This window comes from Eupeodes corollae, chromosome 1 (assembly GCF_945859685.1).
Source record: "Eupeodes corollae chromosome 1, idEupCoro1.1, whole genome shotgun sequence".
Lineage (NCBI taxonomy): Eukaryota > Metazoa > Arthropoda > Insecta > Diptera > Syrphidae > Eupeodes > Eupeodes corollae.
The window spans coordinates 275,778,941-275,791,991 of NC_079147.1; the positions used below are offsets into that span (position 1 = coordinate 275,778,941).

Here is a 13,051-nt window from a genome sequence, read left to right on the forward strand (position 1 = left end):
AACAATTTTTTTAATTAGTGTCTTTTTAGTTTATTTTTAAAAGTAGACAAGTCAAAAATGTAATGGAAACAAAATCCACCACTTTCCACGGGCTCATGAAATATTAATTACCTTGCTGAAGGACTCAAAAAAAAGTAACATGTCCTCTTTGTTTATACAGTATGCATACGAGTATACAACCCTGTCTATTTATTTAATTTATGCATTCTTAATTAGTTGTACAACTGTTATATAGAGAAACCTTATCTAGCTACAAAACGTGTATATCCTATCGAAAAACTGAGACCAAAATAACCCTTAACCACCAACAATTGTATTTATGTTTTAAACGTTCAGCGCTCTCGCTAACCTATGTATCTTTTGTATGAAAGTAAAATGTAAATGTTAAAATAATTTAATTGTCAATGGAAATCTATAAATATCTATTGGAATAGTTTCGTGTAGATACAAAAAACACCAACATACCTAACCTATACTCGCGACTGATTAACTTCCGATTGTTCATATTGTAAAATGCATGCTATAGAAAATTCTCACAAAGGATGTGTATTTTTTTTTTGTCATCCATGAGCCCTGATGGTGCAGTAATCTAGAGAATCCTGTGTTGTGCTCAGGCTTGCCAGATTGTCAACAAAATAGTTAGTATGACAGCAGAATAATTATTGGGCTAGAAGTAGTCGAAATCTAACCCTGGATGAAATTTGTCTGACTGTTTCATGTCTTTTAGATGCTTGTGTACAAAAAGGGGGACATTTTTTAAAACTGCGTCGAATTATTATTTGGCCCTTAAATTCCATCTTTTCTAGCATACTAACTTTTGTGTTTTGTGCTAAAATTGTACTTATTTCTGGGCTACTTTTTCGACTCTTATTTTGGGGCCAAAATCACAATTTTAAATTCGACTGCCTATCTGGTCCAAAACATGGCAACCCTGGATGTTCAGCTCAGGGATCCTGGCTGAACTGATATATGAGAATCAGCCCGGAATAGGTAAAGGGTTGTTTATGTTAAAATAATGCTACATGATTGCACACGACACACAGTGCGCAACGAATGAATAAAACAACCTTGTTTTTTGTGTCATTTCATGTTGCAACTAATTAAGTGCATTCATAAAATATCCACGACCGTGTCCTTGTTTCCAAGACGTGTATACATTTAAGTCGTATGCGAATAAAACGGATTGGCTATAAATTTTGCTTTTCGCGAATTGACAATGAGCAGAACGAAAATATTAAGGTCATCTCACAGATAAACCGAGTGCGAGCTCTTAATTACACCCATCCCGATACCCATCGACATCGCCATCGACATCCAAGCTACTGAAATTGAATCTGAATGTGAAATCAGAGGATTGCCGCGTGCATCCGCCCGCCATTCATCTACATTTTTAACCAACGAACGAACGGTGCGGTGCCAGAACGATGCCGATGTGAAATAAAAGAGAATTCAATTCGAAATTATTAATGTCAGTGATATGTAAGGATAATAGGATTATAAGTGTAATTACGAGTTTTAATGGAAACAACAAAAATAAAGGAATTGCAAATAAATAAAATAATAATGTTACAACTTCGCTGCGTGACTCGGCGCTACACTGCCACTGCCACCGCTGCACTGCTTCATCCCAACTAAGGACAACAGGAATAAATAAAAATGAATCTTGTTGGATGGTTGGAGTTGCATCAGTGGTAGCAGCATAGCAGCAGATATGCAATGGTTCAGATACATTTATAACTTCGTCAGGTCTAATCCTGGCGATAAGCCGTTTGTCATGATGATTACGGTTGTAAATTGACAATTTTATATGCGCCACCGTTGACATTGTTATTATTGCTCCTTGCTCCTCGTGGGATGGGATTAAAATCTTCTGTCTTTTACAAAAATGTACTACTACAATGTTGATTCACTTTTAATACTTTATATTTTTCTCAGTTCTGATGTAAAAATAAAGAAGAGCAGCTACAAAACAGACTTGATGTGCATGTTAACACAATATTTGTCGGTTTTGTCGTGGGTGGTATTTAATAGCCGATGTGGTATGGATTTTTATAAACAATTTATTTTATTTGCATGAAGTTTTATGGGCCAAGTCTTACGAGTTTTTTTGGGTATATTAGTCTGTGGGTAATAATTTATTTATGCAATTGTATAAAATGTAAGCCATTTATAGCCATATGGCTCCGATTGACAGTGGAATATTAATTCAATGCAAACGTAGGTTAGTTAACTACTGCATTATAAATTTTTGTATACAAGCCTTGAGATTTATGTTTGTGCGGAACCTTATGTTGGGGTGTTACACATTTTAAATATACATATATTTGGGGCACCTAAAGCTTCTTCAGTTTTCTTAGTTAGTTTCCATTGTAGCTACTTGTACCAACACGAATAGAAATAACGAAAATGATACTTTTGGTTGTTTTTTTTGTCCACTTTTTGAAAGTTGTAATAGGAACAGCAATGCATATTACAACTCTCCGCGATGAGGTGCTTGGAATTTTGAATACTTTACATGGAAGTAATTAAAACAAATAATTGTAAAAACTAAACAAAGTTATTGGACCCACAATTTCTTTTAAAAGTGCATTTGCCTTTATAAATCAAAAATATTCAAAAACCTGGTCTTCCTATTGCCAATAAATTTTAATTCTCCAGTTCTTAAATTTTTAAGGACTTCTTCACGTCCATAAAATCTAATTCATTATTTTTTTTTGTGGCACACATTTATCAATTATTTGTCACAAATTTTTAGCAACCAATATTTTTAGTGTCACTGTAAGATGAGTTTGTTTTGTTTAAAATAATATTGTTGTTGATTTTGATTTTTATAGAGTTTTTAATAACTGATACTATTTAAAAATAATGAATTAATATATTATAAAAAAAAATTGTATGCTATTCTAAAATTCTACTCTATTATTTAAAACAAAATGAAAAAATAATTAAAACGTTAATGTTTAGCTATATTTTTATGAAGAAACAATTTGTTTAGAGAAAATAATCAACTTTGCCTAAAACATATAAAAACAAAAATACAAAAACAGGTTCCTTAAATTGATTCGATTATTTAATGTCTATACGAAATTGAATCAGAAATTTAGGTACAAAAATGTACGAAATGATTTGAACAATAAACATATGTATTTCTGTTTTAACTTGCGTCATGTAGAAGCTATACAGCAAGATTGGCATTCGTGCCAAATTTCGAACTCGAGATTTTAGTCAAACATGATATAACAATGGTAGAGTTCTCGAAAAAAGTGGGTCCCGTGATTCCGTCCGTCCGTCTGTCCTGTCTGTCTGTCAACGCATCCAAGCTAAGAAAAATGATGGAAAACCAAGAGCCTTAAGTTTAAAAAAAATAATTCCGTGGTTAAGTTGGTCAAAAGCTTTAGAAAAGTCAGTGTATACACAGTCAACTTCATATCTTTGTTCTTAAGCGTTTGAACATATGGTTGAGAATATGAGGAAATTAGTAACGGTTGATCTTTTTTTCACAAAACCATGTTGCTGTTCGCAAATGACATTTTTACTAAAATATTTTACGCTTTCACAAACAACTTGTTCAAATACTTTAGGAATGCAAAAAAAGCTTTGCAATGGGCCTGTAGTTGCTTATATCCGACTTGTTACCTTTCTTGAAAATTGGTGTTAGAAATGACTTCTTCCATGTACTGGGAAATTTGCCTGTTTTTAGAGAAAGTTTGAATAAAAACGTAAGAGGTTCAACTAAAACATTACTACACTTTTTTAGTACTATCGGGGGAATACCATCAGGACCGGCTGAGCAGTCATCATTCAACGCAGATAAAACATCAAGGACCGTACTCTGTAGCACAGGTATGTGACTACAGCTAGTTTGCAAAAAAGTGTGAAGATTATGAAAATATACTTCATCAACTTCGTGAAGGCTATTAACAAATGACTCACGGAAATTCGTTGCGAAAGCGTAACAGATATCAAAGGTTTTATCTAACGAAAGTTTCTTGAAAGTAAAGTTAACTGATTTTTTCTTTGAGTTTACTAAATTCTAAATTTTTTTAGGATTCTCTTTTAAAGAGGTGCCCATATCAGTAACATAACAAGCATATAAAAAATTAGAAAGAGATTTAAATTGGTTAAAGAGTTCAACACAAAAAGAGAAGTTGACTGGAGACAGAGTTTTGAGATACTTTTTCCATGCCTTATTTCTTTTGTTACGCAGTAAACGCAATTCTTTCGTGTACCAAGGATGGCTAAAGTTTGTATTTCTTGATTTCTTTATCGGTACATTTTTTTCAAAACAATAATGAAGGATCCTATAAAAAGTTGAAACTGCTTAGTCAATGTTAGAAAATGCTAGTGTATCAGCAATTTCAGAAATGGTTAAAACTTCAGAGTACTGCTGGAAATTGGCTCTTCTGAAATCAAAATTATATAAGCAATCAAAAGAATTACTGTGATTAGTAGGGTGATTACTTAAGTCAAAAAAATGTCCAAATGGGGGTGATATTTGTCAATATTAGTAATTCTTGATCTAGATTCTAGAACAAGAGTACTAATAGCTTCAGAAGAAAAGACTAAATCGAGAATTCGATTTTTTGAGTTTTTAATACAGCTTGTTTGCTGTAAGTCAGCAAGAAGGACTTTATCGAGAAGAGATAGTTCCATTAGTGAAGAAGAAGGAGAGGCTTCAAGGCAGGATTCGTCTTTGGATGGAATCCAGTCAATGTGTGGTAAATTAAAATCACCTAGAAGTAAGATATTGGTGTCAGAGCTGGACAAATTTATAAGATAGTCTAATGCCAAGGAGAGATCGTTATAAACAGACTCCAAACTGTTTGGAGGAATGTAAACGTTTGAAATGAAAAAAGTCCTAGTCTGTACCCTTATCTTTACACATACCAATTGATAATACAAATGGAAAAGATACAGAAGAAGAGAAATATGTATTTTTTACCGCTGATACATATCCTTTCCATTATCTTAATCCTTTGCATTACCAAAATGACGATCGTTTCTGTAAACTTCGAACTCTTGACTGAAAAGTTCTTTGTCGGAAAAGCTTGAATTAAGCCACGAATACGTCGTGTGGAAAGGATTGGGAGTAAAGAACAGTAGTCTTTGAGCGAACTAGTTGAATGCACAAACACTTGTTTTCGTTAAGTATGCTTAAAAGTATTTTTCATTTCCGGGATGAGTTGTCCTAAGATGAGTTGTGTCTTGGAATGAATCGCGCCTTTGTATACACAATGGAAATACCTGGAAACTAGCTTACCGACAAAAAATGTTGTGTATTCGATAAGTTCATTCCAATACACAAACCATATCCCTTAACATAATATTTTCCGAGTATTTCATATTTTTATTATAATAAAAAGTTAATTATGTATTTTTCAACAAATTATAAATTATTATATTTAATAAAATACAATTTGCATAGTCTACAAAAAATTATCTTTGTTTTGACACCTTTTTTGTTAAAATGTATTCCGTATGAGAGCCGAAAAAGGGAGACATGCTAACGAAATAATATATATAATGATGATGATTCGTTCAGAAATTGAATAGAAATTTAATTCAATCACTAAACAACTGCATAACAAAATTATTTTTAAAATGAAAAATGTATATACATACAAAAATTAATTTAAATAAAACCTGTCTAACGATTTTCAAACAAAAAAATTGAAAATTGAGGTTTTTGATAAATAAAATGGCATTTATATCTTTGTAGACAAACTTATTTTACATTTACATCTTTTAATATTTTTTTTTTAAACAACAGAGAATTTGAACATATCCAATAGATTTTTTTGTCTTAACAATTGTTTCCATTTCTTCACACACGTCACACAAGTTTCGCAAACATGTAGCCTAGGTTATATGAATTCTAGCCATTCATTAGAATAGTCTTAAATAGTCATACATAAATTATTCACTGGAAGATAAAAAAAAATTAAAATAGAAATTACAAGTTTCACTTTACTTCAGTTCAATTCATTTTGTGCTGCCACGGTCTAAGGCATGAGCGAACACAAAAAAATGTAATTTCATCCAGTCAATTTGCTTTAAATAATTTACCATCCCTCTGATTCATATTTATGTTAATTTTGATTAAAATTATACTTGTTTACAAATACTTAATTTGCCTTATAGCTAACTGAAACTCTTTCATATTTAATTATTAGAATAACTTCGAATATATGTACATGTAACTTGCTTATTTTAAATTTTAATGATTAAATATTTTTTTTCACTTACTTGAACTTGACAAATTATACGACAGAAGACGGAAATACACAAGTATCAACCCCTAAGTTAATAACAACCCTTCAATTATTAAAAGCAACCAATTTTTCTAAGCAAATATGTTATTTTAAAAATTGAATAATATATACACATTTTGACAAGAGGGTAAAATAAGCAGAGTGGCGCAGTGGAAGCGTGCTGGGCCCATAACCCAGAGGTCCGTGGATCGAAACCATGTTCTGCTAAATACTTTTTTATTTATATTGGCTTGAAAATAGGGGTTGAAATGTGTGTCACATTTTCCTTAATGATTTTCGGCTGATTATACCAAGTTTAAATTACAAACAATGTTTATCGGTTCTGAAATAATATTGCAAACAAAATAATTGTCTACTTTTTATAAACAACAACTTTATAAACCTGTGTGTTTATTTGTCAAAACCAAGCCACATAATCCTAAAGACATCGCTATTAATATCAGTATAAATCTTTACTTCCTGAAGTGTCGGTAATTTTGTTAAAATATACTACCCTAAGTAATACTTGTCACAACTTAATGAATCTAGTTTATTAATAATCAAATAAACGTAAAGCAAACATACGCGAAGTAGAAATAGGCCATAAATCATATAGCAAACAAGTTAAAGACACATTTAAAAAATACAAAATGAACTCATACTTTTTAAATTTTAAATCAAAATACCGCCTGTAGTGTACTCAAAGTATAACCAACGAACATTCAGTCGAATTAATTTCAATCATAGAAAATTAATATTTTCATCAATAAAACACCACGCTGCTTATAGACGAGGATAGGAATCCCCTCTCCCCTCACCTCATCTCTCTTTCTAGTTTCAAAAGTTTTACTCTTATTGAAATTTATAATTAATGGTGTCTGAGTCTGTCTGTAGTTAAGGTTAGGTAGGTATAGGATTATAGGTTTAATGGATAATCCACTTTTCATAGCAATTATCACAGAAAATTTCTAATTAGCATATTATTCCAATTGGTATGGATATTATTCGCAAAGACGTAACTCTGACTCTGAAGCTTGAACTGCTTTAAACAAGTCGTGCAAAATTTACATATATGTATGTAGTCTTATGAACAGATTTAAAAAAATAAAATATTATTTACCAGCCAGCAGCTTAAACTATTAGCATGCTAATTGGTAACACCTTTTTTGATTGAAATTTTGTTTCTTTATATTTAGTTGGTGTTGATGTTGGAGTTTTTGCGGGAGCAAATAGAAGAAAAGTAAAAAATAAATAGAAGAAATGATATAAAAACAAAAAAAAATTCTTTTGCAGTCTCAAAATGTTGTGTCCAATTCTGAATAAAATTATTCTAAATTAAGAATTACAAAAGCTCCATTTTACGCTCAATAAAGAATTTACACTTGGTTTGTATTCTTCTTTCAGAACATTGAATTATAAAGAGTTTTCCAATAATAAAATTTCATTTTGATATCAAAGAAGGCTTAGATGCTGCTCATACTGATAACTTCCAATTGTTGCCTTTTAAAATAATACATTTTTCCAATAAGCCTAACAGTCATTTAAGGAAGTACAGAAGAAACTAAACCAATACCAATTCCAATATATTATTCTTCTAGGGACTGAATCTTTTTTTAATGTTAACAACAACAACAATATTTTGTATAAGATAAAATAAGTTTGAAATCAGTAACTTTTTTTTTAAGATATTCTAGTAGAAATCAGTCTTTACCTATTTGTAGTATGTTTTTAACATTAGAAACAAATATCGAATGATTTTTCTAGCAAATATACCAAATTTATAAAAAAAGATAAGTCTGATAGGCTTTCCCGTTCTGAACATTATTTGAGTCGAAAATTAAGTTTTAGGAAGTAGAATTTTTTTTATTATAGCAAAAGTATTTCGTCAGGTAAAAAAATTTTGTTTCGTGAAGAAATGGATGTGACACAAATTTTGTATCAATTTGTAAGGAAATGTGAGTTGAAGTTTTTCTTCTCAGAAATCTGATAAATGTTAACGGTGTTCACACTAACTGGAAAACAAGTGTAAGGTATCAAAGAGTTTACTTGGACCAAAGACTTATCTACAGAGAACTTATTGCAATGACGTTAAAGAAAGTAGTTGTTGCGATAAAATACTCTTTCGCGTTATCAATAGAAAGTCAGGTCTTTGTAAAATTATAATGAAGAAAGTGGTCTTTCAAGCAATTATTTTGTTTTGTTACCAAATATGAAAAAAATTAGCAAAATTTCATATGAGGAAACTGCAGATATCTTAAAATTGATTGTTTAAAATGATGCTTTCACTACCTCTTTATAATTCTACAGCCGACTTAAATGTAAGAGTTAATGTTGAAAAGGTTTGTGATAGAATTGGCAAGCTGGATAGTTAATTTTTGTTGAAAAGTAATTTTTCGGATAATCCTTTGATTAACGAAACTAATATCTTAACCATTCTTCTGACAACATTAAGAAACAAAGAAATTAGAACAAGAATTAACTTACCTAATTCAACTCAAAAAGGACCAAACCGATAGATTAGACCAAGAGGAAGACCAAATAAGAGATGGATGGACGATCTTCGATCTTAAAGATCTATGTCCAGCAATTGGGGAGACTTATGCCAGATATACCTTATGTTATGTCTTAATATATATATCTAGTTAGTTACATTTTCCTCTAAGTTCATGACAATTTGGTATGACGTCACAATGTTATTTGTATTTATTACATATTATTTAGTCTTGCACAGCAAGATACAATATCATTTAAGATAGTACAAGCTTCAGTTTTACAATTGGTTTACATGAAATGAATGAATACTAAATTTTAAACAAGAGGACTTGAAACAAAAAAAAAAACATTACTATAAATAAACATAACTACTTTATACTATATAATTAATGAAAAAAATTTGATACATGGAATTTAATATAATACCTTATAAAACATCTTTAAAGTATACAAAAAAAAAACAAAAGTTAGAATCATCGCAGTGCTTCAAAATACTGTCTAAGTCTTGAATCTTTTAAAAATGACTAAGCATTTTCATTTAGTATGATTTAAACAAAGTCCGTTTGATCGAGACCAGAACAATATCTTATAAAGATCTTCGTTTATTTCGCAATTTTCATTTTTAAACAACCCCAGTGGACAACTGTACCTAAGCTGTACATCATCGGCATACATATGTATGGATGAGTTAAAGTTTAGAAACGGGAGCTCATAAAAATAATGGACCCAAAATAGACCCTTGGGGAACACCTCGTGTAAGCGAAAGAAAAGTAGAAGTTTGGTTGTTAGCAACCACTGCTTGGTGTCTAGAACTAAGATAGGAGAAAATAAGTCTCACTGATGATGACGTAAATTGAAACTCATCCCTTAATTTGATGCATAAATTACTGTGGTTTACAGTGTCAAAGGCTTTGGAAAAATCCAAAAGAGTGAGAAAAGACACGAAATTCTTATCTACACTTTCTCTTATTTTTTCCACCAAATTTATTATGGCAGCAGTGCAACTGTATTTGGGACGGAAACCAGATTGATTTGGACATAGCATGTCGTTCTGTTTTAGATATTGCCGCATTTGTGTGTTCATAATTTTTTCAAAAACTTTCGATAAATATGGTAATATGGCTATTGGCCGATACTCATTTCGGGTTTTTAGAACAGGAACAATTTTAACACGTTTCCAGACGGTAGAAAAAACTAGAGTCATGAGAATAGTGTTGAAAAGATGTGTTATGTATTTCAATGTAATCGGTAGAGTTGCCTTCACAAACAATGGATGGATGTCGTCAAATGCTATTGAGTTTGATTTAATAGATAAACAGGACAACTTCATCATCAATTGCTGAGAAGCTAAAGCGCCTTGTAGAGAAGATGTCGGTTTCTAAAAGTCCAGAAAAGTCTGCGCTATTATTGAACTCAAATGATGATAGGGATGTGAAATTGGTATTCAGCTCATCACAATCAATCACAGTAGAAACATTGTTGAAGAGCTTACCAACACCAATTTCTTTTAAAGTCTATGACCGGTTAATGAAGGGTTAAGTCGAGGAGCATAGCAACGTCTCTTAGCTTCCGTAATCTCAAAAATAACTTTATTTTTAAGTAAAACTTTAATGTTGGGTTGAAACAAGAAAGGTCATTGCATTTAAAGGTTTTGTTTTGTAGGGAACGTGATTATTGAAAAGAGAGCTAATGTTTTAATGTTTCCTTCAATAAAAAAAACTTGGTTGTCGACAAATTCCATAAAGAAAACTCGAGACCATTCAACCGATCTTTAGTCATTTTCTAGTTGGTTATAATTAATGCCTAAAAAGTCTCTATAGCAATAACTGCTGCTTGAAACAAGAGGTTCGCACTGGTAAGTTAAGTGCAATAGGTCGTGGTGTGAAAAACAGAATGCAGAAAGTTAGTTAAAGTGAAGGACTTTGCTCAATTCACTAAAAAAATACATCAATGCTTAGTAACACTCATTTATTTACCATGTTTACAATAAAATTAACCAGATGGCAGTACTACTCAACAGGTATTTAGAGTCTGTGAACACATTAATTAAAATCGATCCCTTGGCAAATCGACTGGGATTATTCTACTTGATTTAGAAAAAGCATTTGACTCAGTTTGGCACGATGGAATTGTGCATAAGATGGCATATTTCAGATTTCCTTCGTATCTAGTAAAAATTTTCGAAAGTTTTTTGTCCAATCGTTACTTTAGTGTTTTCGTCAACAACTGTTTGTCTAACTGTTACCAAGTCAACTATGGTGTCCCGCAAGGGTCAGCACTAGGTCCTTTACTGTACAATATTTATGCTTCTGATATTCCTAGATTACCAGGTTGTCAAACAGCCATTTTTGCGGATGATAAAGGCATCTTTTCAACGCATGAATTTAGTCTTACCATTGAGACAAATTTGAAAAATGCGGTAGAATCGATGACTAAATACTACACTTAATGGAAAATAAACCTGAATGCTGACAAACTACAAAGCCATCTTTTTCAGTAAAAAAAGAAAATCTTGTTACCTACCAAGCAATCAGCTTACCGTTAATGGTGTGAACGTCCAATGGGAACCAAATGTGAAATGTCTTGGTATTTACTTAGACCAAAAACTGACTTTCACAGAACATATTGCCAGAACTCTGCAAAAAGTTAGCATTGCTAAAAAAATGTATGTCCTTTTATAAATAGAAAGTTCTGTCTTAGCAACGACAGTAAAATGATAATTCAAAAAGTATTATTACAAGCAACACTTCTGTATGGATGCCAGGTTTGGGGGAAATGTGCAAAATGTAATCTAAGAAACTACAAATATCTCAAAACAAGCTTCTGAAAATTATGCTTAACCTTCCAAGATATCATTCCACGATTCAATTGATTTCTATAAGAATCAATAAACTGACTAACACCTTCTTGTGAAATCTCTGAAAATCCTCTTCTAAATCAATTGATTCGTTAACCATCTTTCAAATGTGTTTTTGTTAGTTTGAATTATTCCTACCTTTGTTTAAATATTACTCTTTAAATTGTTAATTTATAAATTCATTTTCTGTATGTTCATGTTTGTCTATACTTATCTATTTATTAATTTACGTATTTATTTATTTCTTTGTATATTAATTTAATTATTTATTTTATTTATTTATTTATAAACTAATTTATAAAAATATTTATTTATTTAACAAATTGTTAATTCTTACTTGTTTATACATTAAAATATATTTATCAATTATTATTTATACTAACCTTTTTTTACTAACAAGGTTAAGAAATCTTAATTTTAATTGAGTCAAAATGTACCTGCCCTTTTCAATTCAAGTTAAAGGATTTGTTTGTATTTTCCTTCAAAATTATTACTTTCCACGAAATTTGTTCTGTGACTAATTCGAACATTTAGGGCTCTGGGCTTATAGCTTCACAAATTGCATCTAAAAACTCTTAAAACGATTGCGGACCATAACAAAAAAAATGTTGGCCCGAAAAAAAATCTTTTCGTTAATATTGTGATATTTTCTAGTAAAGTTCAACAAAAGTTCTATTTGTATTTAAAATTTGTTTTAGGGATGCTATACGCTTGTCTGCAATCTGGAAAGAAGACGTGCTTACTTGCACCTCTAAGTGGGGGCTCCTGAAAAGCCCCAGCTAGAACTGCACTGAGAAAATTCTCAACTTGGAACGCAAGAAGCTACCGTTTACTTCCTTCCTTAGATTAAATTTTACGAAAGGTAGTAAACACAGGACTGACTTACTGATAAAAATTATACAAATTCAATAAGTATCAGGAAATATATAAATCGAATGTCTAAGTGTCTTCGAAATTTAATATAAGTTTAAAAAAGTCTGAAGTGGAATTAAAAATTAATTTAAGGAACGATGTACATTGTAGATAAAGCTCGGCTGATTGCATCCCACAAGATGTCGGGCGACCACTTCTATAGGGTTATCTTCCCTAGATGTCACTTCATCAAAGACTAATTTGTCATACCACTGATGACGTGGTACCACGGGATATGTTGAAGCCCCCTGCTTAATTCCAGGAACATATGTTGGGATGGTCTCCTTGTGAGAGTATCGTGGTGGCTGTGGTTTATCCTTTTTTCATTGCTCAAAAAATCAATACATAAATAGACTAAGCCAATACCAAAGGTTAACAAAAAAAGAATTTGTTATGTATTGGTAGCTTAGAAAGAGGAACTCACTCGAAGCATTTCGCCAAATAAAAAATAGTAAATCTTTGCGTACATCTTTTTGGTTAATTTCAAAAACTAAGCGAATATACAATGCGAGGGGCAGCAAGTGTAAAAACTTGCCGT

At 31.3% G+C, this 13,051-nt stretch overlaps 1 protein-coding gene and 1 non-coding gene across 5 annotated transcripts in view; one reads left to right on the forward strand and one right to left on the reverse strand.

The window, feature by feature from the left end:
• The window catches only part of LOC129938411 (serine-rich adhesin for platelets), a 301,751-nt gene that overhangs the window by 283,322 nt on the left and 5,378 nt on the right, over nucleotides 1-13,051 (reverse strand). The window lies entirely within an intron of this gene.
• On the forward strand, nucleotides 6,408-6,479 carry Trnam-cau (transfer RNA methionine (anticodon CAU)). The gene has a single exon. It is a non-coding gene; the product is annotated as a tRNA-Met (tRNA).